Source organism: Eleutherodactylus coqui, chromosome 11 (genome assembly GCF_035609145.1).
Source record: "Eleutherodactylus coqui strain aEleCoq1 chromosome 11, aEleCoq1.hap1, whole genome shotgun sequence".
Taxonomy (NCBI): domain Eukaryota; kingdom Metazoa; phylum Chordata; class Amphibia; order Anura; family Eleutherodactylidae; genus Eleutherodactylus; species Eleutherodactylus coqui.
The window spans coordinates 88,904,617-88,929,686 of NC_089847.1; the positions used below are offsets into that span (position 1 = coordinate 88,904,617).

Consider the following 25,070-nt stretch of genomic DNA (forward strand, 5'->3'; position numbering starts at 1 on the left):
ATATATCAAATCTATAATAAACTGGCTTGGAACACTTGAAATCAGGATAAACGTCTTCTTGACTAATCGTTTGGAACGTTTTAAAACAAATACAACTGGGTTGTCTGTGTTGAACCATATTAACTGGGTTATCTAATAGACGTACAGGACACATAAGGGTTAGACGATTGGGGTTTGTATGAGGGGGGGGGGGGGGGGAGAGAGAGAGAGAGACTGACTCCCTTAGTGGGGGGGAACTGATGGGAAGATAGAGTTATATAGGCAGGGGGCAGGGGGGGGGGGCGACATATGCATGTGGACTTGTAGTTAGTTCAGGTGGGTTGGGGGCTGAGTAGCGAGCGGTATTCTACTGAGTCTTGGAACGCTATCCAGTGATACCATGTTTTCCTAAATTTTTCTTGCATACCCTTAAGTGTTGCCGATAGGTCCTCCATCTCCATGATCCATCTTACTTTGTTAAACCACATCTCTATTGAGGGTGGAGTTGGTTTTCTCCAGAGCTTGGCAATGCATAATCTCGCCGCACCCACCAGGAAGCACACCATAGATTTCTTATATACCGATAGTGGTATATCCAGTGGTGTCGCAGGAAAAAGAATGGTGTTTTTGGTAATGAATACTGGGTAAATTTCGAGGTGATCCGCCATACCCCTGTCCAAAAGTCCGCTAGCACTGGGCAGTCCCAAAAGACGTGCAGCATAGTCCCTTGACCTATTCTGCATCTCCAGCATGTCGGGGAGACTGATGGGAATAGCTTGTGTAGATGTCAGGGCCCTCTGTACCATCTGGTAAGTATCTTGTACCCTGACTCTTGGATTCTGCTCGAGATTGAGGAAGAGTGTGTCATTGTGAATATTCTGTTTCTGTCTTCTGTGGTTAGTTGGATTCTTAGCTCTTTCTCCCATTTTGCTAGGTATTTTGGTGGTGTTGTCCCTGTTTGTGAGTTAAGAATGTTGTACATTCTAGATAGTGTATGTCTGGAGGGGCCATCTGGATTCGAATTGTGTTTTGTGTTTCCTAAATTCGCTAGGATGTGCTAGTGATCGAAGGAAATGTCTTAGCTGTAGTGTCTGCCACAATGGTAATGGAGCTGAGTCCCCGTTTTCTCTTAGCGTTTCCGTCAAGGGCCACTGTCCCTTCTGTAGGAAGTGTTCTGCCCTATATTTGCCTTCAGAAAACCAGGTGCGGAAAAAAAATTTTTCGCATCCGGGTGGAAATCTTGGGTTGTGCAGGATTGGTAGCATTGGGGAGGGTCTGGGGGATATGTCTGTTCTGTTTGACACTTTGGTGAATGCCCTCAGTTTCGGTCCAATAGTGGGGTGTTGCGCGATGTCTGTGGTAGTTGGACTGTTTATCCAGGGGAGGACCACTAATGGTATGAGGGATGTTGCCTGCTCTATGGTGATCCACTGTTTAAGCTCTGAGTGACGGTGCCAATCAATGATCCTTACTAGGTGGGCTGCCTGGTGGTATTTTCCGAGATCTGGAAGACCCATTCCCCCCCCCCCCCCTGTTTTTTGGTCTGGACCGTGTGCTCCTTGCTATCCGTGGAGCCCTGCCTGCCCACATGAGGGATGTTATCTGTGATTGTAGGGTCTTGAGGAATTGTTTCGGTACGTGAATAGGGAGAGCCTGTAATAGGTATATGAGTCTCGGGAGGATATTCATTTTAATGATTGCTCCTCTGCCACCCCAGGAGAAAGTCCCCATCATCCATGTATTCAGGTCCTGTCTGATCTTACTTAGTAATATTGGGAAGTTGGCAGCATATAAATCTTCCACATTTGGTGTTAGGTGAATCACCAGGTATTGAATGTGATCCCTCGCCCAGGAGAACGAAAAGTACCCTTTTAGTTCCTCTACCTGGTGCTGCGGGAGGGAGATGTTCAGTGCCGCTGATTTGTGGAAGTTTATCTTGAAGTTGGGTAGTGCGGAGTATTTATTTATTTCCATCATTAGGTTTGACAGTGAGATTTGTGGCTTAGAGATGAAGAACACAAGATCGTCCGCGTATGCCGCGATCTTGTGTTCTGTATCACCTATTCTGATCTGTGTTAGCAGGGGCTCTAAGCATAGGATGAATATCAGGGGAGACAGGGGGCAGCCTTGCCTAGTGCCGTTTGAGATCCAAAACGGTGTTGAAAACTGACCATTAGCCCTCACTGAGGCCGTTGGGTCAGAGTATAGGCTTGTGATCCAATGTAACATGTTGGGGCCTATTCCCATGTGTGTCATGGTAGCGAACAGGAAATCCCACTCCACTCTGTCAAATGCCTTGTCCGCATCTGTTGATAAAAGGCATGTCGGCAGGGACCGTTTTCTAGCCAAATGCATTTAGTTAATGGCTTTTGTTGTGTTGTCTCTCGATTCTCTTAGTGGGACAATCCGACTTGATCTTTGTGGATTGTAGATTGCAGGTGGGGGAGATCCTGTTTGCTAGAATTTTAGAGAACAGTTTCAAGTCTGCGTTTAATAGGGAAATAGGTCGGTAGCTCTGGCATTGTGATGGGTCTTTCCCTTCCTTATGGATGACCGTTATATGTGCTGTTAAGGTGTCCCTTGGTATTTGTTTCCCCGATGTTATAGAGTTAAAGGCTTTTATGAAGATGGGGGAGAGGGTCTCTGCGTATTTCTTATAATAAGTTAAGGTGAGACCATCCGGGCCTGGCGCTTTCCCTGTCTGAGAGTCTATTAGTGCATTTGCTAGTTCAATCGGGGTTATTGGCTCTTCTATTGAGTCAATCGCTCCTTGGGTGAATCTACCGGAATTAGCATGTTGCAGGTATTCCCTGATCAGGGCCCTCTTATGTACTTTTTTCTGTTCTGATTGTGGCGGTGTGAGGTTGTAGAGAGAGTTGTAGTATTCTCGGAATGCCTCGGCTATTTGTTGCGGTAGGTGTAGCGTTTGGCCCTTGGAGTCGTTTATGTGTGGGATGTAGGTATTGGCCCTTGTGGTGCGCAGGGCCCGGGCTAGTGCACAACTTGGTTTGTCGCCAAATTCGTAAAAGTGTCATCTGCACTTTACTATGTTTCCTTTGGCTTGTCCCAGACAGTATGTGCATACTTTCTCTCTTAGTTGAAGCAGCTCAGCTCCCCTCATGTTGTCTTGGGTAGTATTGTGTGTTGATTCTAACGCTTGGATTTGGTCTAGTAGCCCTTTTAAATGTGCCCCCTGCTCTTTTTTGATGCGGGAGCCAATCTCCACACAACGTTCTCGGATCACACATTTATGGGCCTCCCAGACGGTCAATGGGTCTACCTCCGATGTATTGTTTTGTTCAAAGTATTCTTTTAGTGCTTTGTGTATTTCTTCTGAAGTTAACGGGTCGTTGACTAGTGATTCGATGAGCCTCCAGTGCCACTCTCTTCTGTGTAGGGCGTGGAGTTTTAGTTTTATAGTGATCATGGCGTGGTCTGAGAGTGTGATATTGTCTATCGATGCTGCGACTAGCGTCTGCAGCGACGAATGCTGGTGGAGGAAGCAGTCAATTCTGGAGTATGTGTTATGTGGTTGGGAGTAAAATGTATAATCTTTGGTTGTGGGGTGTAGGATAGTCCAGGCGTCCACTATTTGGTATTTGTGAAGTGTTTTTTTAATACTGCGATGTGCTGACAAGGAGAGGCTATCGCTCCCCCTGGACGTGTATATCCTTGGATCTAAGGTAGTGTTGAAGTCTCCTCCGAGTATCAGAGTGCCCTCTTTAAAGTCCTCCAGCTCCTCTAGGATCCCCTCTAAGAAGGTCACCTGGTTGGAGTTGGGGGAGTATACTGCCGCTAGTGTGACTGGTGTGCATGCGAGCTTACCTTTGAGGAACAGGTATCTACCTCCGGGATCGCGTTGGATCTCCTTCATCTCCCATGGGATGGAGTTCGCTATTTGGATCAAGACCCCCTTGGATTTGGAGACTGCGTTCGTGCTGTGGTAGGAGTTTGGAAACCTGGCATCCAAGAATCTGGGGTGGGCGTTTGTACGAAAGTGAGTGGTTCATGTTGCTGGGATGCGTAAGTGAAGGGGGAAAGGCTTGGAATGCTGAGAGCTAAGGAGGGAGCAAGAGGAAGGACAAAGATAGAAAGAGAGGAATCAGAGCGAAAGAGAAAAAAAAAAGGCGGGGGGGTTTGGAAAAAGAGACAAATGACACACTAGGGGGGGCGAACACAGTAACAATCGGAACCTGAGAAACTAATTATTGTACTATACTTTGGGGGTACGTGGAAGAACACCGGATCAGAGAGGTCATAGCCGGATTCCACTGGTTGTTAGGTCGGAGAAGCCTATCTGTCTTTACGCCTTTTCGCGATTATTGTGTGGGTCCTCGGTCTGTCGCTCTGGTTTGCCACTTATGGTGAGGTTCGTGTTATGGGAATCTTGCGGAGGGTGGGGTGGATAGGATCTGACCAGTAAGCTGGGGGGGGGGGGGGGCAGATCGTGGGTGTCCATCTTGTCAAGCAGTTCTTATGGAGGGAACGGACTTTCCATGGGGCCCTGGTCGGGTGGTGGGGGGGCTGTGTTTTTTCTTTGTACTTAGGAGGGGGGTCACTCAGGGGAAGATTGCAGTTTAAAGATTTGTTGGGGTGGTGTCTAAGGGTTCGGTCCAGTCCGGGACTGGGACTGCTGGGACTTCTAGGAACTTGAAAGCTCCTTGCAGGTCCGCTGGTGTTCTGACTGTGTATAGACGACCTCGCTTTTTTAGGATCAAGTGGAATGGGTGTCCCCATTTATAGGTCGCTTCTGCTTGGCATGTGGATTCTAGTAGCGGGCGGATTATACTTCTGCAGTTGAGGGTCAATCTGGAGACATCTGGTAGGATGGAGATCTCTGTTCCATTAAATTTAACTTGGCCATTCTCCCATGCCAGTCGTTGGATGTCTTCTTTCTGTCTATAAAAGTGTACCCGGCATATGACATCTCTGGGTAGATTAGAGTTCCGCGCTCTTCCTCCTAGTACTCTGTGGACCCTGTCTAGCTCTATAATTCTGTCTTCTGGACGTTGAAGAAGTCTGTTAAATATCGCCGTGACACAATCATGTAGTGCGTCAGGGAGTACGTCCTCTGGGATGCCTCGCAGCTTCAAGTTGTTGCGCCGGCCTCTGTTTTTTACATCGTCCAGGTGAAAAGTGAGGTCTCTGATCTGTTTCTGCTGTTTTTCTACGATAGACGAGAGCTGTTGAAAGTCCGTAGATGACGTCTCAGGTTTCTCTTCTAGGGCCGTAACCCGCTCAGCGAGGGCCTGTACTGACTGACTGACTGTAGCGATAGCTCTGTCATGTTTTTCCTTTCATACACTGCAGATGCGTCTCTATGTTTACTTTAATAGGGTGAGCACGGATCATAATCCACAGCGCTTGCAATGTTTGGGAGTCGTCTGCTGGTGGTGCTGTTAGATAGGCCGTTGACATCGTGGTGGGAAGCTGTGTGGCGTGGGTGTTTGGGACCGCATGGTTGGTCTCTGAGTGTGCCCCTTTGGCGACTGCAGGGTGTATGAGCGGGGTTTTTGGATTCTCCTGCCTCACCTCCTCCATGTCTGCCATGTCCTCCCAGTGTGTGCCATGATCTGTCTTCTGGCTGGCTGCGTTATAAATGCTATGGTTCTACCTGGGGGCTTTGTGTGTCTCTCTATCTTTTCGGTAGGGAGTTAGCTGGGCGGGGGTGTCGTAGGGGTCCCTTGGTCATTCGTCTTGGATCCCTTACTGACTGTATCCTGTACATGCGGTCCCCTCCATGGTGAGGCACTTGTGGTCCCGGTTTGCAGCTGTCCCGGCACTTCTCTCTCCTCCAGCTCTACCTCGGCAGGTTGTCTCCTTGTGGCTGGAGCTCCAGTGTCACTGGGTTGCTGAAGAGTGGGCTCTGGGCTGCTTGTCGGCATCCTGTCGGCTGGGGTGCCCCCTGGTCCGCTGTGGGGCCGTAAGTGGGCATTTGAGTCGACCGGAGTGCTTGGTGCAGGCTCTGCAGGTGGACCCGACGCCATGTCATGGGTGCTCTTCCCTGTGCTTGTGGAGTGCTGGAGCGGGGTGCTCGCTACTCTGTCGCGGCGGTCCCCTGGCTTCCCCTGCTGTTTTGTGGTCCCTTCTGCCGGTAGTTTCTCCTCTCTACCCTGGGATGGGGGTGGGGTGTCTGCTAATGAGCACGCCGTCAGAGTCTTATGCGCGCCCGACGCCATGTTGGAGAGCCTCCATGTTGGGAGCCAAGGGCCTGTGGCTGTTCCGTCCTGCGCTTCCCCACTCTTGTCATCATTTGTGGCGGTGACTGTATGTGGTAATCCCGGTCGGCTGATAGATGAGCGGCAGCGGAGCTCCGAGGTACACGTCCTCACTCTCCCATGCCTAGCCACGCCTCCACAATAATAATATTTTGAAGTGAAGGAATAATGTATTTTTATCAGCAAATTTTCATCAAATTAATGATATGCTAATAATAATAATCGTATAATTTCTGGCCTCATTTAGTAGTGAAGTACATATTATTGTAGCTCTAGTTGTACATTTTTCTGACTTGGACTTCTTAAATAAATGTTTGGTGACTTATAATTCTAATAATCATATTCTAAACATCATAGTCTAAAGTTATTTGATACAAAGTATTTCTGCATTTTTGCTGCGTTACATATTTGCTGATAATAAGCGATAATCTATTGTTGCACTTGTTTCTGTCCATTACGTAACACCTCTACACGTTAAGCCACATAATTCATTCTTTCGTTTCTCAGGATACACTTAATTATAATTTAATATTACAAGAAAATTGTTCGTTGTTTTCACATTAGTGAAACACTAAATAAATATATATCTAGATTAATTAGTCACAGAATGATGGAAGAAGCTGACAACTATGTAATTATTATATTAGAGAAGCAGCATCTATCACGATTATTGTGCTTGAGAAAGGAGCTCTGTAAGCTCCGAAACACGTTGTACTTCCTTGTTTTATAGAATAACATCCTTATATGATATCATCTTGGGTTGATTCATTTCACTCCAGCAGATATGAAACCACAAGTATTCTGCATAAGGTTCTTTGGAGGTCACCCTGAGCGCAGGAACTTTTTTGCTTATCCTTCTAATTATTATAGGTATTATAGATTTCCCTAAATAGATTAAGACGTTCATTATTTCTTAAGGCCGGCAGCACACGGCCGTGACGGGCTTTGCCGCGAAATTCCGCGGCGAAGCCCGTCATGGCTCTCCCCAGGAGACCACACACTTACCTGCGGATCCGGCGTCCTCGCTCCCGCATGACGCTTCCCCGCCCACCTCCGCCGCGTCATGTGACACGCCCACCGCGTCACATGACGCGGTGGGGGTGAGGAAGCGTTTTCACGCTATCTTCCACTGTGCTACAGCGGAAGATAGCGTGAACGGACAGCTTCCATTGACTGCAATGGAAGCCGTCCGCGCGTACACCCACGGCAAATAGAGCATGCCGCGGGTGAGGACGGGTGAATTCACGGTGCGGAATTCCGCGGTGGAATTCCACACCGTGAGCACTGAGCTATTAGGTTCAATAGAACCTAATAGCTGCGGGCAACGCAGCGGATTTCCTCCGCGAATCACGCGGCGGAAATCCGTTCGTGGGAAGGAGGCCTAAAGCAGCTCCTAAACAAGAAGAACCTGAAGCAGTGTTTGCCCATATCAATAAGCAAAACATGTTACCAAACGTTGTCACTTATAGCGAATGCTGATGCCGACCCCAAACTGAGACCTTGGAAACAAAACTGAGATCCGGTGTATTGTTTATACATGCACTGCCATATTACTATGCTATACACCCATGGGTGTTAACAGGACACAGGACCTCAGTGCAGTCACTGTCCCGAAAATAAGTGCTCAGCGTACATTGTGAATGATAGATAACAAGTACAGAACTGCTTCCTTTATAGATCATACCGTTTTAATAGTTTATGCGGTCAGGATCTTGTTTGCATTTTTGATACAGTTCTTGTATCTTGTTTTGCTATTTTGTGTTTCATTGATGTTATACATTGGAACTATAAGATTTAGGCTGGGTTCGCATGGGGCGGAATTGCTGAGGAATTTCAATGCGGACTTTCCGCACGGAAATTCTGCATGCATTCTTAAGCCTGAAACTAAGCAGAAAGTGGACAAGGAAACCTCCTCCACACGCTGCGGACAAGCCGCATGTAAACTGACATGTGGCGCGGAATTCAAATCTGCGACATGTCAATTGTATCACTGTTTCCACTGCGGCCTCTCTTCTCTCTGTGGGGAGAGATTTCTACAGCAGAAAACAGGCGGACAAGCCACTTCAAACCATTTTGAAGCAGCCTTTCCACTGTGGAAACCTCACTGAATTTCCTAGCTCTCCCGCTGCGGACATTCCGCAAAATGTCCATGGGATTTCCGCCCCGTGTGAACCCCGCCATTATACTGTATGCGTAGTACCCAAAATAAATTGTTTAGTTAAAAGGAACTTATATGAGACATGTACGTACTTCAAATATATATATAGAGGTCATGTAAATTGTCATGATAGAGCACAACATTAACCCTTTAAGGACCAAGCGTGGCAAATATATAGCACTTGGTCCTGGGCTTTAATCCCCATCGATAGCAAAAGTACAGCGCGGGACTAAAGCTTCTGCTCCTACAATAAAGCAGGAGCAGTTCTGGTTCTTAGATATTAGTCACAGTTGAGAACCCGGAGGAGAAGCGTTTTTTAACCGCTTCTGCCTTCTCCTTTTCTCAGCCACATAGCGCTTAGAGTGGCTTCACACGAGCGTGTATGCAGGTGCGCATTGCCTTCAATAGTGCTGCGGCTGCTGCCGGCGGCTCCATTGAAGGCAATGGTCTGCTGGCAGATTTCTGACATTCTTACCCACTTACATGACATAGAGAACAGTTATAGGCACAATAACATTCGCATATGTGAGGAAAATTAGAAAAGCGGGCCCAAAAGTACTTCTGTGAATGACTGTGGAGGTCCTCTGAAGAACCTTTTGAAATAGACAGGATGCATAGATCACTGGGACCAAAATCATCTGATTTATGTTATCTGGAAGATATTATTTATTGTATTCATTTCTTCAAGGATAAAGAGGCCATCCTGAAAGTGAAGCAGGACAGGGGTTCCTCCTCATCGTAGGGCACTTACTATACTCCCTGATTTACAAGAGTAATAGATCCATCTACGGGAGAGGGGGGATCCCTTATTGTTGGATTTTCCCCTTCAGCTTACAGCTAAACATGGAGGCAAGTCAGCAATCTTTAAGACTCTGGGAGATTTCCTTTAAATTTCTTGATGTTTTCAAGTTGCCTATGATTACACTTCCAGATTTGCCAACACCGCGTTACAGTTCCCATTCTTCTGCCATCGAGAGAAGTTGCAACCCGCCAGGTCTTCTACTGGATGCCCTTGTTCTTCTCTCACCTGAAGATTTAGGAAGATAACTTAATTCTGCTTTCACTGCTGAGCCGCGAAGAGACTGTCCTTCCCGTCACGATTAATCTTTACATTTATCCTTTTGTTGTGTGCATGGTGAAATCGATTTGGTTCTTGCCCCGCTTACATGAATATAATATGCCTAACTAATAGACTAACCGATAATCTGTAGGACAAAGGTTCTGTTTGCATTCTTTTCATATACAGGTGAATTTTCACATCATATAGGGTTACCTACATTTTAATCCTACTCTCTGTTTTGCTGAACGCCCGTACAACAGCCCATCTATCATCATGTTGTCTGGATAATTACTTACATTTTACTGTTTTAACCTTATCACTTTTCTCACCCACCTGAGAGGTGTGTTTTTGATGCTGATGTTAATAGGGGGTGAAGTTGTGGTCATCGACTTCCTCTCTCCCACTTGGGGAATGCAGCACTTAGTGTTGTTGTAGACATGAGTCGTATCTTAGTAGCTGGTACCAGTTGTGCTACATGCAACCTCTGTATTTACTTTTACCTGCCTTTTCTGCTATTGCTTCTCTCTTTTCTCTCTACTATTTCTTTACTTTCTTGTCTTTTGTGCTCCTCTAATGGTGTTCTGTCTATTTTCACAAGCTAGCGTACATACAAGAGTAATGACTAGAGATGAGCGTGCACCAAAATGCTCGGGTGCTCGTTACTCGGGACGAAATTTTCGCGATGCTCGAGGGTTCGTTTCGAGTAACGAACCCCATTGAAGTCAATGGGCGACCCGAGCATTTTTGTATTTCGCCGATGCTCGCTAAGGTTTTCATGTGTGAAAATCTGGGCAATTCAAGAAAGTGATGGGAACGACACAGCAACGGATAGGGCAGGCGAGGGGCTACATGTTGGGCTGCATCTCAAGTTCACAGGTCCCACTATTAGGCCACAATACCGGCAAGAGTGGGCCCCCCCCCAACAACTTTTACTTCTGAAAAGCCCTCATTAGCAATGCATACCTTAGCTAAGCACCACACTACCTCCAACAAAGCACAATCACTGCCTGCATGACACTCCGCTGCCACTTCTCCTGGGTTACATGCTGACCAACCACCCCCCCACGACCCAGTGTCCACAGCGCACACCAAACTGTCCCTGCCCAGCCTTCAGCTGCCCTCATGCCACGCCACACTCATGTCTATTTATAAGTGCGTCTGCCAGAGGAAAAGCAGGCACACACTGCAGAGGGTTGGCACGGCTAGGCAGCGACCCTCTTTAAAAGGGGCGGGGCAATAGCCCACAATGCTGTACAGAAGCAATGAGAAATATAATCCTGTGCCACCACCATCAGGAGCTGCACACGTGGGCATAGCAATGGGGAACCTATGTGCCACACACTATTCATTCTGTCAAGGTGTCTGCATGCCCCAGTCAGACCGCGGTTTTTAATTCATAGACACAGGCAGGTACAACTCCCTATTGTGAAGTCCCTGTGGACCGACAGCATGGGTGGCTCCCTGGAACCCACCGGCGGTACATAAAAATATCCCATTGCATTGCCCAACACAGCTGAGGTAGTAATGTCGTGCTTAATGCAGGTGGGCTTCGGCCCACACTGCATGCCCCAGTCTGACTGGGGTTCTTTAGATGTGGAAACAGATGCATTTATAATTCCCTGTGGACCCACAGCATGGGAGGCTCCCTGGAACCCACCGGCGGTACATAAAAATATCCCATTGCATTGCCCAACACAGCTGAGGTAGTAATGTCGTGCTTAATGCAGGTGGGCTTCGGCCCACACTGCATGCCCCAGTCTGACTGGGGTTCTTTAGATGTGGAAACAGATGCATTTATAATTCTCTGTGGACCCACAGCATGGGTGGGTGCCAGGAAGCCACCGGCGGTACATAAATATATCCCATTGCATTGCCCAACAAAGCGGATGTAACGTCACCTGTAATGCAGGTGGGCAAAAAATTCATTTGATTACACTGTAGGCGAGGGCCCACAAAAATTGCTGTATCAACAGTACTAATGTACATCCAAAAAATTGGCCATGGCCAACCAAGAGGGCAGGTGAAACCCATTAATCGCTTTGGTTAATGTGGCTTAAGTGGTAACTAGGCCTGGAGGCAGCCCAGTTTAACGAAAAATTGGTTCAAGTTAAAGTTTCAACGCTTTTAAGAGCATTGAAACGTATAAAAATTGTTTAGAAAAATTATATGAGTGAGCCTTGTGGCCCTAAGAAAAATTGCCCGTTCGGCGTGATTACGTGAGGTTTCAGGAGGAGGAGCAGGAGGAGGAGGAGGAGGAATATTATACACAGATTGATGAAGCAGAAATGTCCCCGTTTTGGATGGTGAGAGAGAACGATGCTTCCATCCACGGGTGCAGCCTCGCTGCTGTCCGCTGGTGGAGAAGAGAAGTCTGGGGAAATCCAGGCTTTGTTCATCTTTATGAGTGTAAGCCTGTCGGCACTGTCGGTTGACAGGCGGGTACGCTTATCCGTGATGATTCCCCCAGCCACACTAAACACACTCTCTGACAAGACGCTAGCCGCAGGACAAGCAAGCACCTCCAGGGCATACAGCGCGAGTTCAGGCCACGTGTCCAGCTTCGACACCCAGTAGTTGTAGGTGGCAGAGGCGTCACGGAGGACGGTCGTGCGATCGGCTACGTACTCCCTCACCATCCTTTTACAGTGCTCCTGCAGACTCAGCCTTGACTGGGGAGCGGTGACACAGTCTTGCTGGGGAGCCATAAAGCTGGCAAAGGCCTTGGAGAATGTTCCCCTGCCTGCGCTGTACATGCTGCCTGATCTCTGCGCCTCCCCTGCTACCTGGCCCTCGGAACTGCGCCTTCTGCCACTAGCGCTGTCGGATGGGAAGTTTACCATCAGTTTGTCCACCAGCGCCCTGTGGTATAGCATCATTCTCGAACCCCTTTCCTCTTCGGGAATGAGAGTGCAAAGGCTCTCCTTATACCGTGGATCGAGCAGTGTGTACACCCAGTAATCCGTAGTGGCCAGAATGCGTGTAACGCGAGGGTCACGAGAAAGGCATCCTAACATGAAGTCAGCCATGTGTGCCAGGGTACCTGTACGCAACACATGGCTGTCTTCACTAGGAAGATCACTTTCAGGATCCTCCTCCTCCTCCTCCTCTTTCTCCTCCACAGGCCATACACGCTGAAAGGATGACAGGCAAGCAGCATGGGTACCGTCAGCAGTGGGCCAAGCTGTCTCTTCCCCCTCCTCCTCATCCTCCTCATGCTCCTCCTCCTCCTCCTGAACGCGCTGAGATATAGACAGGAGGGTGCTCTGACTATCCAGCGACATACTGTCTTCCCCCGGCTCTGTTTCCGAGCGCAAAGCGTCTGCCTTTATGCTTTGCAGGGAACTTCTCAAGATGCATAGCAGAGGAATGGTGACGCTAATGATTGCAGCATCGCCGCTCACCACCTGGGTAGACTCCTCAAATTTTCCAAGGACCTGGCAGATGGCTGCCAACCAGGCTCACTCTTCTGTAAATAATTGAGGAGGCTGACTCCCACTGCGCCGCACAAGTTGGAGTTGGTATTTCACTATAGCTCTACGCTGCTCATAGAGTCTGGCCAACATGTGGAGCGTAGAGTTCCACTGTGTGGGCACGTCGCACAGCAGTCGCTGCACTGGCAGATTAAACGATGTTGCAGGGTCCGCAGGGTGGCAGCGTGCGTGTGTGATTTGCAGAAATGTGCGCAGATCCGGCGCACCTTTCCGAGCAGGTATGACAAGTGGGGGTAGTTTTTCAGAAAGCGCTGAACCACCAAATTAAACACATGGGCCAGGCAGAGCCGCCACCAGCTTACGGCCGTTGTCACACACGACCATGCCCGGTTGGAGGCTCAGCGGCGCAAGCCAGCGGTCGGTCTGCTCTGTCAGACCCTGCAGCAGTTCGTGGGCCGTGTGCCTCTTCTCTCCTAAGCTGAGTAGTTTCAGCACGGCCTGCTGACGCTTGCCCACCGCTGTGCTGCCACGCCGCGTGACACCGACTGCTGGCGACGTGCTGCTGCTGACACATCTTGATTGCGAGACAGAGGTTGCGTAGGAGGAGGAGGAGGGTGGTTTAGTGGAGGAAGCATACACCCCCGCAGATACCACCACCAAGCTGGGGCACGCAATTCGGGGGGTGGGTAGGACGTGAGCGGTCCCAGGCTCTGACTCTGTCCCAGCCTCCACTAAATTCACCCAATGTGCCGTCAGGGAGATATAGTGGCTCTGCCCGCCTGTGCTTGTCCACGTGTCTGTTGTTAAGTGGACCTTGGCAGTAACCGCGTTGGTGAGGGCGCGTACAATGTTGCGGGAGACGTGGTCGTGCAGGCCTGGGACGGCACATCGGGAAAAGTAGTGGCGACTGGGAACCGAGTAGCGCGGGGCCGCCGCAGCCATCATGCTTTTGAAAGCCTCCGTTTCCACAAGCCTATACGGCAGCATCTCTAGGCTGATCAATTTTGCAATGTGCACGTTTAACGCTTGAGCGTGCGGGTGCGTGGCGTCGTACTTGCGCTTGCGCTCAAACTGTGGCGCTAGCGACGTCTGGACGCTACGCTGAGAGACATTGCTGGATGGGGCCGAGGACAGCGGAGGTGAGGGTGTGGGTGCAGGCCAGGAGACGGTAGTGCCTGTGTCCTCAGAGGGGGGTTGGATCTCAGTGGCAGGTTGGGGCACAGGGGGAGAGGCAGTGGTGCAAACCGGAGGCGGTGAACGGGCATCGTCCCACCTTGTGGGGTGCTTGGTCATCATATGCCTGCGCATGCTGTTAGTGGTGCCTCCCCAGCTGATCTTGGCGCGACAAAGGTTGCACACCACTGTTCGTCGGTCGTCAGGCGTCTCTGTGAAAAACTGCCACACCGTAGAGCACCTTGACCTGTGCAGGGTGGCATGGCGCGAGGGGGCGCTTTGGGAAACAGTTGGTGGATTATTCGGTCTGACCCTGCCTCTACCCCTGGCCACCGCACTGGCTCGGCCTGTGCCCACACCCTGACTTGGGCCTCCGCGTCCTCGCCCGCGTCCACGTCCTATAGGCCTACCCCTACCCCTCAGCATGGTGTATTACCAGTGATTTGATTTCCCAGGCAGGAAATAAATTGGCGCAAGCCTGCTGTTAAACGTAGCTGGCTGCGTATGATTTGTTTACTATCTCCACCCACCACACACGTACATAGAACGCTGAGGACTGACAGAGGCAGGGCACATAGAATGTTTCCCTTTTTTTAAAAAGAAAAGGCCCACTGACTATATTCAATCAGATAAGATATGTGTTGCACAGAAATGCAGTTATATGAAGTGCAGCACAGCGGTTACTTTTCCCAGGCAGCAAATAAATTGGCGCAAGCCTGCAGGACAAATAGAATGTTTCCCTTTTTGGGAAACGGAGGGCCCACTGACTATATTCAATCAGATAAGATATGTGTTGCACAGAAATGTAGTTATATGAAGTGCAGCACAGCGGTTACTTTTCCCAGGCAGCAAATAAATTGGCGCAAGCCTGCAGGACAAATAGAATGTTTCCCTTTTTGGGAAACGGAGGGCCCACTGACTATATTCAATCAGATAAGATATGTGTTGCACAGAAATGCAGTTATATGAAGTGCAGCACAGCGGTTACTTTTCCCAGGCAGGAAATAAATTGGCGCAAGACTGCAGGACAAATACAATTTTTCCCTTTTTTGGAAACGGAGGGCCCACTGACTATATTCAATCAGATAAGATATGTGTTGCACAGAAATGCAGTTATATGAAGTGCAGCACAGCGGTTACTTTTCCCAGGCAGGAAATAAATTGGCGCAAGACTGCAGGACAAATACAATTTTTCCCTTTTTTGGAAACGGAGGGCCCACTGACTATATTCAATCAATAATATATGTCTTCTGGCCCTGCCTACACAATTCTCTCCCTGTAGTATTACTGCAAGGCGCAATGCTCTGCAGACAGCCGATTTTGAAAAGAAAAAAATATGCAACACTGCTAACAGCAGCCTGCACAGTACTGCACACGGATAGATGTGGCCCTAAGAAGGACCGTTGGGCTTCTTGAAGCCTACACTCACTAACACTCTCCCTGCCTAACCACCACTTCTATTCCTGGACTATTACTGCAAGGCGCAATGCTCTGCAGACTGCCGATTTTGAAAAAAAAAAATTTGTGCAACACTGCTAACAGCACCCTCCACAGTACTGCACATGGATAGATGTGGCCCTGAGAAGGACCGTTGGGGTTCTTGAAGCCTACACTAATTCCTAACACTCTCCCTATAGCAGCTCCGGCACCAACAGCACTTTCCCTCAGCTAACTCACAAGACATCTGAGGCGAGCCGCAGGAGGGGCCGACTTTTATACTCGGGTGACATCTGATCGCTACAGCCACTCACAGCAGGGGGGTGGTATAGGGCTTGAACGTCACAGGGGGAAGTTGTAATGCCTTCCCTGTCTTTCAATTGGCCAGAAAAGCGCGCTAACGTCTCAGAGAGGAAACTGAAAGTAACCGGAACACCGCGTGGTACTCGTTACGAGTAACGAGCATCCCGAACACCCTAATATTCGCACGAATATCAAGCTCGGACGAGTACGTTCGCTCATCTCTAGTAATGACCCCATTAACCTTATGTACCTATAATTTTAGAGACCTTCATAAATCTGAAGAATGTATCCAGATTTTATAAAGGCGTCATGGGAAAAGAAAAACGATAGTTATATTTCAGGAAACCCATTTTGTAGCCTCTTACATCCCCAAATGCATTATTAGATACTATTTCACTTGATTTCATACCCCCCATTCAAATTGCAAAGCTTGGGGGTTTCAATAGCATTCCATAGATCTTTTCTACCCACCCTGATAGCCTCGGAGGTTGACACCACTGGAAGCTTTGAAATGCATAGCCAGAGCATATTTATATCCCATGGCACTTCTAAACTGACTTCTCTTCGCCATACGCTTGGACTAAAGGAAGCCTCTAATAAGGCACAATCTTCAGACCTGCTAAGAGCTGAAATATCCTCTGTACGACACCAGATTCTAGAAATCCTCAACCAAAAATTGCTCTGCCTTAAAGAAAAGTTAAGGGCCAGATATTATGAATATGGGGTAAATGCGGGAGCTAGCCAGGACACTCCACCCTCGTATACATCAATCCCATATTTTTTCTGTTAACACTTCTACTAAAGGGATAGAGACTACTCTGTCTCTATAACTCAGAGAACCTTGTGTAGTGTCCCAGAACATCATCCTGGTCCCATGTAGATGCACCGTGCAAAGCCTGTCTTCTCATATTCAGTGTGTGTGTTGCACAGCTGCAGCGCTTGAGAGGTTAACTTTTATAAAATCATTGTCTGCATATGAATGTATCAGTTTGTGCAAAACAACGAAGAAGGCAGCACTCCATGCAGCGAAAAGATATGTACATATCACCCTTTATTTAGCCCATGGTCAGAGCACCAGCGATGTTTCGCCCCCAAGAGGGTCTTTTTCAAGCTGGCTGCTCAAAAGCAGACAATACAATTTATGTGCAACAAACTCCTCCCACCACCTAAAACAACCAATACACATTTAATAATCATTACCAGCAGGTGCATGGGCATCCGGTTCATTAGCTTCCCGTCATGGCTTCTATATCGCCCCTGTGTCCGAATAATACGTGTCGGCACTACATGGAGTGCCGGCGTCCATAGATGTCAACCGCTCATGCACGGAGATCCCGCGAGATTTGCGGCCCGTGGCGCATGCGCACTAGGGCGCAGCTGCCACATATAGTCTAAAGGACTACAACATCCATAATGCTGCGGGTGAACAAACCGGGACTACAGGGGACGCATAACAATTGCATCCATTGGTACATGTGCACGTGGGCGCCGCTGTCACATTCAACTACAGGACTACACAGCCTATAATGCTATGGATAAATAGTTTAAAATAATAAATAGCAACCACAAAAATATGAATCTAGCAGGTGTATGAAACACCACAATAATAATAAATCAAAAGAACAAATTTATTGCAATAGTATTATTTACTCAAAAATAATAAGGAAAAGAAAATTAATTCATAAAGCGCAGCACCAAATATATGAAAAAAAAAACATGGAACAGATTCCTAAAAGCTTTTTGGAAAATTCATAGAGGTTTCCATGGAAAATTCATCAAAAATTCATAGAAAAATTCACAGAGAATTATTCATAGAAAAATTTATAGAAAATATACATAGAGCAAGTTAAAGGGGTTGTCCCGCGCCGAAACGGGTTTTTTTTTTTTTCAACCCCCCCCCCGTTCGGCGCGAGACAACCCCGATGCAGGGACGTACAGACAGCTTACCGGAGCGCTTACCTTGATCCCCGCGCTCCGGTGACTTCTATACTTACCTGTGAAGATGGCCGCCGGGAACCTCTTGCTTCGTGGACCGCAGCTCTTCTGTGCGGTCCACTGCCGATTCCAGCCTCCTGATTGGCTGGAATCGGCACGTGACGGGGCGGAGCTACACGGAGCCGCTCTCTGTCACGAGCGGCTCCATAGAAGAACACAGAAGACCCGGACTGCGCAAGCGCGGCTAATTTGGCCATCGGAGGCCAAAAATTAGTCGGCTCCATGGAGACGAGGACGCTAACAACGGAGCAGGTAAGTAAAAAACTTTTTATAACTTCTGTATGGCTCATAATTAATGCACAATGTATATTACAAAGTGCATTATTATGGCCATACAGAAGTGTATAGACCCACTTGCTGCCTCGGGACAACCCCTTTAAAAACTCTACAAAGGGGAATACAAAAAGGTAATGGAAGCCATAACTAAGAACCGCCCGAAACAAATGTATCCGATACGTCCCATGTTCTCCGCACCAACAACACTAAAAACAAGAATAAAAACAATTAAAAACCAATGATAATATAATATAAAAAATTGTTATATAGATAGTATGACACTACTAGCAATAGTAATCTACCAATACAAACCATAAAACCTCATTGCCCCATTACGTCAGATAAACGGCGCCGTATTGAACTCTAAGTTCAAACCATTAGGATTAGAGATGAGCGAGCACACTTGTCCGAGCTTGATGCTCGTTCGAGCATTAGGGTGTTCGAGATGCTCATTACTCGAGACGAACACCACGCGGCACTCGAGTCAATTCCATTTCCTTCCCTGCATGTTTAGTCCCATTTTTTAGCCAATAGACATGCAGGGAAGGCATTACCACTTCCTCCTCTGATGTGCCAGGCCTATCCCACCCCCTGCAGTGAGTGGCTGGCGAGATCAAGTGACCGCCCAGTACTTAAAGCGGTCCCGCCCGCGGCTCAGACACACACTGGGAGAGTATAGAGAAAGTGCTGCTGCTTATTCATGGATAGTGTCAGTGTAGGATCCTGTCTACAAGAACCCCAACGGTCCTTCTTAGGGCCACATCTAACCATGTGCATAACTGTGTGGCTGGCTGGGAGCAGTTTTGCACATTTTTTTTTTTTATCTCAGGCTGTGCAGGCTATTACAGCTATAGCGTTCTAAGTCTGCAGTCTGTAATACAGAGTATAGGGAAAGTGCTGCTGAGATTGGGGCAGTGGTAGTGTAGGATCCTGTCTACAAGAAACTCAACGGTCCTTCTTAAGGCTACCTCTAACCGTCTGAATTTTACAGGGTGTGTGGTGGGAGTTGTAGTGCATCACTATTGCACAGCTAGCCCTTTTTGCAGTATATTTCGGTATAATTTTTTTCTGTCTGCAGTTTGCGTTACAATACCGCTCTCAGCGTCAAAGTGTACGCCAATGATTCCATAATTATTTACACTGGTTTGTGTCTGCAGTGAATTTAACGCACAGCGTACGGCCACAGCCACTGATAGAGGAAAAGTCATATACACACTATATAGCCTGTATTCTTTTTCAAAAAATTTTTTTAAAAACCCTCCGTCGTTCGGCTACATCAGACGGTCTGCATTTTACTGGGTGTCTGGTGGGAGTTTTAGTGCATCACTATTGCACAGCTATGCCTGTTTGCAGCCTTCCGTATTCTTTGTTTCTGCCTGGAGTTAGCGATACAATACCGCTCTCAGTGTGAAAGTGTACGCAAATAATTCCATAATTATTTACACCACTCTGTGTCTGCTCTATTCGTAATCCACCATGCTGAGGGGTAGGGGTCAAGGATGTGGATGTGGGCGAGGACCTGGTCCAGTTGAATCACAGCGGCTGTTGCGGGATTAGGAGAGAGGCAAGTTTCTGGGGTCCCCAGCTTCATATCACAATTTATGGGTCCATGCGGTAGATCTTTATTACAAACAGAGCAGTGTGAGCAGGTCCTGTCGTGGATGGCAGAAAATGCATCCAGCAATGTATCGACCACCCAGTCTTCTACGCAGTCCACTGCTGCAATTCTGAATCCTCTGGCTGCTGCTCCTCCCAGACTTCTCACTCCATGAAAATGACACATTCTGATGAGCAGGCAGACTCCCAGGAACTGTTCTCAGGTCCCTGCCTTGACTGGGAAAAAAATGGTTCCTCTCTCACCTGAGGAGTTTGTTGGGACCGATGCCCAACCTTTGGAAAGATCCCGAGGTCCAGGTGATGAGGCTGGGGACTTACGGCAACTGTCTCAAGAGCTTTCAGTGGGTAAGGAGGACGATGATGATGACACAGTTGTCTATCAGTGAGGTGTAGTAGTAAGGGCAGTAAGTGCGAGGGAGGAGTGCACAGAGGATTCGGAAGAAGAGCAGCTGGACGATGAGGTGACTGACCCCACCTGGTTTGCTAAGCCTACTGAGGACAGGTCTTCAGAGGGGGAGGCAAGTGCAGCAGCAGGACAGGTTGGAAGAGGCAGTGGGGTGGGCAGGGGTAGAGGCAAGGCCAGAGCGAAGACTCCACCAACTGTTTCCCGAAGCACTCCCTCACACCAAGCCACCATGCAGAGGCCAAGGTGCTCAAAGGTGTGGATGTTTTTCAGTGAGAGCACGGACGACCGACGAACAGTGGTGTGCAACCTGTGTCGCACCAAGATCAGCCGGGGAGCCACCACTACCAGCCTCACCACCACCAGCATGCGCAGGCATATGATGGCCAAGCACCCCACAAGGTGGGGCGAAGGCCTTCACCGCCTCCGGGTCACACCACTGCCTCTTACCCTGTGCCCCAACCTGCCACACAGATGCAACCCCCCTCTCAGGACACAGGCACGAGCGCCTCCAGGCCTGCACCCACACACTCACCTCCGCAGTCCTCAACGCCATCCAGCAATGTCTCTCAGTGCAGAGTTCAGCTGTTGGTAATGCAAGCGTTTGAGTGGAAGCGCAAATACGCCACCACGCACCCACACGTTCAAGCTTTAAATGTGCACATTGCCAGATTAATCAGCTTGGAGATGCTGCCGTACAGACTTGTGGAAACGGAGGCTTTCAAAAACATGATGGCGTCGGCGGTCCCACGCTACACGGTCCCCAGTCGCCACCATTTTTTCTGGTGTGCCGTCCCAGCCCTACACCAGCACGTCTCCCGCAACATCAATCACGTGGACAAGTACTGTCGGGCAGGGCCACTATATCTCCCTGATGGCACATTGGGTGAATTTGGTGGAGGCTGGGACCGAGTCAGAGCCTGGGACCGCACACGTCCTACCCACACCCAGAATAGCAGGTCCTTCCTTGGTGCTGGTATCTGCGGCGGTCTATGCCACCTCCTCTAAACCCTCTCCCTCCTCCCACGCAACCTCTTCCTCTCAATTAAGAAATGTAAGCAGTATGTCGCCAGCAGTCGGTGTGGCGCGGCAGCACAGCAGCGGGATGGTAACGCTGAGACGTTACTATCCTGCTGCTATGCCGGCTGAGAAGTTTGCTGCAAGGCATAAAGGCTAACGCTTAGCGGTTGGAACAGGAGACAGGGGATGACAGTATGTCGCTTGATAGCCAGACCACCCTCATGTCCATATCTCAGCGCTTTTTGGAGGAGAAGAAGAGGGAGGAGCAGGAGGAGGAGCAAGAGACAGCCAGGCACCCTGCAGAGGGTGCCCATGCTGCTTGCCTCTCATCAGTTCAGCGTGCATTGGCTGTGGAGGAGGAGGAGGATCCTGAAAGTCATCTTGCTAGTGAGGACAGCTATGTCTTGCGTACTGGCACCCATGGCTGACTTCATGTTAGGCTGCCTTTCTCGTGACCATCGCGTTAGACGCATTCTGGCCAACATGGATTACTGGGTGTAAACCCTTCTCGACCCACGGTACAAGCAGAACTTTTCCACTCTCATTCCTGAAGAGGAAAGGGGTACGAGAGTGATGCAATTACACAGGGCCCTGGTGGACAAAGTGATGCTAAACTTCCCATCTGACAGTGCTAGCGGCAGAAGGCGCAGTTCCGAGGGCCAAGTAGCAGGGGAGGCGCGGAGATCAGGCAGCATGTCCAGCACAGGCAGGGAAACACTCTCAAAGGCTTTTGCCAGCTTTATGGCTCCCCAGTCAAGGCTGAGTCGGAGGGAGCACTGTAAAAAGATGGTGAAGGAGTACATAGCCGATCGTACCACTGTCCTTCATGATGCCTCAGCTCCATACAACTATTGGGTGTCAAAGCTGGACATGTGGCACGAACTTCCGCTATATGCCCTGGAGGTGCTGGCTTGCCCTGCCGCTAGCGTCTTGTCAGAGAGGGTGTTTAGTGCGGCTAGGGGAATCACGGATAAGCGAACCCGCCTGTCAACCGACAGTGCCGACATGCTTACACTCATAAAGATGAACAAAGCCTGGATTTCCCCAGACTTCTCTTCTCCACTGGTGGAGAGCAGAGGAACCTGAAGATTGCTTTCGCTGCAACCGCAGATAAAAGCACTCTTCTCTATCACCAGAAAAACGGGCATTTAGCTTTGTCAATCTGTCTCTGATATTAGTCCTCCTCCTGCTACTCCTCCAGAAACAACATGTCATCGCGCTGAACTGCCAATTTTTCTGCGGCCCAAAACGTTCATCTTACAATTTTTTTACAATTTTTCAAAGTTTCAAAAGTATTGATACTTTAACAAGAACCAATTTTTTTCACAGGGCTGCCTCCAGGCTCTGTTACAAATTAAGCAACAGCAAGCTGTATCTTTCAAAAAATATTTCTGGGTTTCACCTGCCCTCTCGGTTGATAAATTTTTCAGAGGTACACTTGTACTCTTGGTAGACTAATTTTTCGGGCCCACACCTACACTCCTATCCAACTTATTTTTTCGCCCTTCGCCTACACTCATGGTACCCCAATGTTTCAGAGGTTGGCCTATACTATTACTACAGAAATTTTACTGGGGTCTGCCTGCCTATACTTCTACCACCGTAATATTACAGGGGTCTGCCTATACGTCTGCCACGTAAATGTTACAGGGGTCTGCCTATACTTCTGCTACAAGAATGTTACTGGGGTCTGCCTATACTTCTGCCACTTAAATGTTACAGGGGTCTGCCTATACTGCTGCTCCATAAATGTTACAGAGGTCTGGCTATACTGCTGCTATAGAAATAAGAAAAAAGAATCACAGCAGCACTCCAAGGATTCAGCCACACCGCTGGTGCAAGGCACCATGCAATAGCCTAGTTAGGGTCCCGACTCCCCGGGTCCACCGTTGGTCATCAATGTAGAAAGGAAGAACCAGGCAGCATTCATTAAAATCCTCTTCTTTATTGAGAAACCATGAGGACAGCTGAACTAGCATCGAAGTCCGCTTCATGCCCGCAATTGCTGAGGGTGTGGGCTGAGGCCTATGTCCTCGGCGCAGTGAAAGTCTGCCTTGCTGGGGGACTCTGATTTCTTCATGGTTCATGTCTTGGGTTGCCTAGGACCCATCTATGCTGTGGGTGCACACAGACTTCCCATTATGGTGATTTACCTGTCTGGCACAAAGACACTGACTGACTTGGGTACGGGGCAGAGTGCAGATGGCTTTCCCCTTGCGGTGTCGATTGAGCTATCCGACACCAACACAGAATGAATCGTGTGTGGGCACATGGATTCCCCATTGCTATGTAACTCACGGCACCTTGGGTCACACAAGATTGAGGCTGTGAACGAGCTTGACCCTGGGCCCGCTCACGTGAAGATCAAACGTCAATTACTCATCAATTCTCAACAGCATTGTGGGCTATTGCCTACCCCTTTCGAAGAGGGTCACTGTCTGGCCCTGCCAACCCTCTGCAGTGTGTGCCTCTGGTTCCTCCTCATCGCAGACGCACGTTGAAATAGACATGAGGTTGGTGTAGCTATGAAGCGAGCGTGTGGCATGAGGGCAGCTGAATGCTGGGCAGGGAAACTTGTGTGCGCTGTGGATGCAGGGTCGTGCGGGGGGTTGGGCAGCATGTAACCCAGGAGAAGAGGCAGTGGTGTGACCCCCAGGTAGTGATTGTGTTTGGTTGCAGGTAGTGTGGTGCTTTGCTAATGAGGGTTTGTCCAAAGTAATAAAAATTATATATTTTTTTTTTTTGGGGGGGGGGGGCAGACTCTTGCCCCTATTGTGGCTTAATAGTGGGACCTGGGAGCCTGAGATGCAGCCCTGCATGCTGCCCCTGCCCTGCCCTATCCGTTTCTGTGGTGTTTCCATGGATTTAGGATGTTTTCTAGTTTTTCACAAGTGAAGACCTATGCGGAGCATCGGTCATATAGAAAAATGCTCGAGTCGCGCATTGACTTCAATGGGGTTCGTTACTCGAAACGAGCTCTCGAGCATCGCGAAAAGTTCGACTCGAGCAACGAGCACCTGAGAATTTTGGTGCTCGCTCATCTCTAATTAGGATGAAGTGTGTCCAAATCGAAAATCCATTTGAGTTCCTTTGTAAGTAGGAGCCCCTCCCGATCCCCACCCCTAATGTTAACGGGGCTGTCTCGCGCCAAAACGTTTTTTTTTTCCATAGGCCCCCCGTTCGGCGCAGGACAACCCCAATGGATGTGTTAAAAAAAAACCAAAAACATATTACTTACCCGAATCCCCGCTCTGCGACGTCTTCCTTCTTCCTACTTCTTCCTTCACCAAGATGGCCGCCGGGATCTTCACCCACGATGCACCGCGGGTCCTTTCCCATGGTGCACCGTGGGCTCTGTGCGGTCCATTGCCGATTCCAGCCTCCTGATTGACCAGCTCTCCGGCACGAGCGGCCCCATTCACCAGGAAGAAGACCGCACAGCGCAAGCGCGTCTAAAAACGCCAGAAGAAAGCAAAATTAGACGGCACCATGGAGACGAGGACGCTAGCAACGGAGCAGGTAAGTGAATAACTTCTGTATGGCTCATAATTAATGCACAATGTACATTACAAAGTGCATTAATATGGCCATACAGAAGTGTATAACCCCACTTGCTTTCGTGAGACAACCCCTTTAATGGGGACATGGTCGATCACTCTATATTTCAGTTAACTCACAGAGTGGCCGGCCATGATAAAATGTTTGGGGATGGGGAGGTCCGTTTTTTTAGTTCGGATGGTACTCTTGTGATTCAAAATACGTTGACGGATTTCCGTAATGGTCTCTCCTACGTATAAGAGTCCACACGGACAGGAGATGAGGTATACCACAAATGTGGACCAACATGTATATCGAGCTGAAATAGTATATTTTCTACCCGTACGTGGATGATAGAACATGTTTCCTTTGATTAAATTATTACAAACACGGACACCCTAAACAGGCAAAAATGCCCGTTTTTGAAGTCACTAAAGTGCGTTGAGTATCCACTGCCTCCTTC

General features: G+C 48.8%; 1 protein-coding gene across 3 annotated transcripts in view; it reads left to right on the top strand.

Annotated features, from left to right (window-relative positions):
- LOC136582794 (4-galactosyl-N-acetylglucosaminide 3-alpha-L-fucosyltransferase FUT6-like) overlaps positions 1-25,070 on the top strand; it is a 58,240-nt gene that overhangs the window by 843 nt on the left and 32,327 nt on the right. The window contains exon 1 of one of the 3 annotated variants that reach the window (XM_066584049.1): positions 754-788. The exons of the other annotated variants lie outside the window; for them this stretch is intronic. The gene's annotated coding sequence lies outside the window, so the exon portion shown is untranslated. Of the gene's footprint in view, positions 1-753; positions 789-25,070 lie in introns of those variants that run through there. 3 annotated transcript variants of the gene reach the window in all.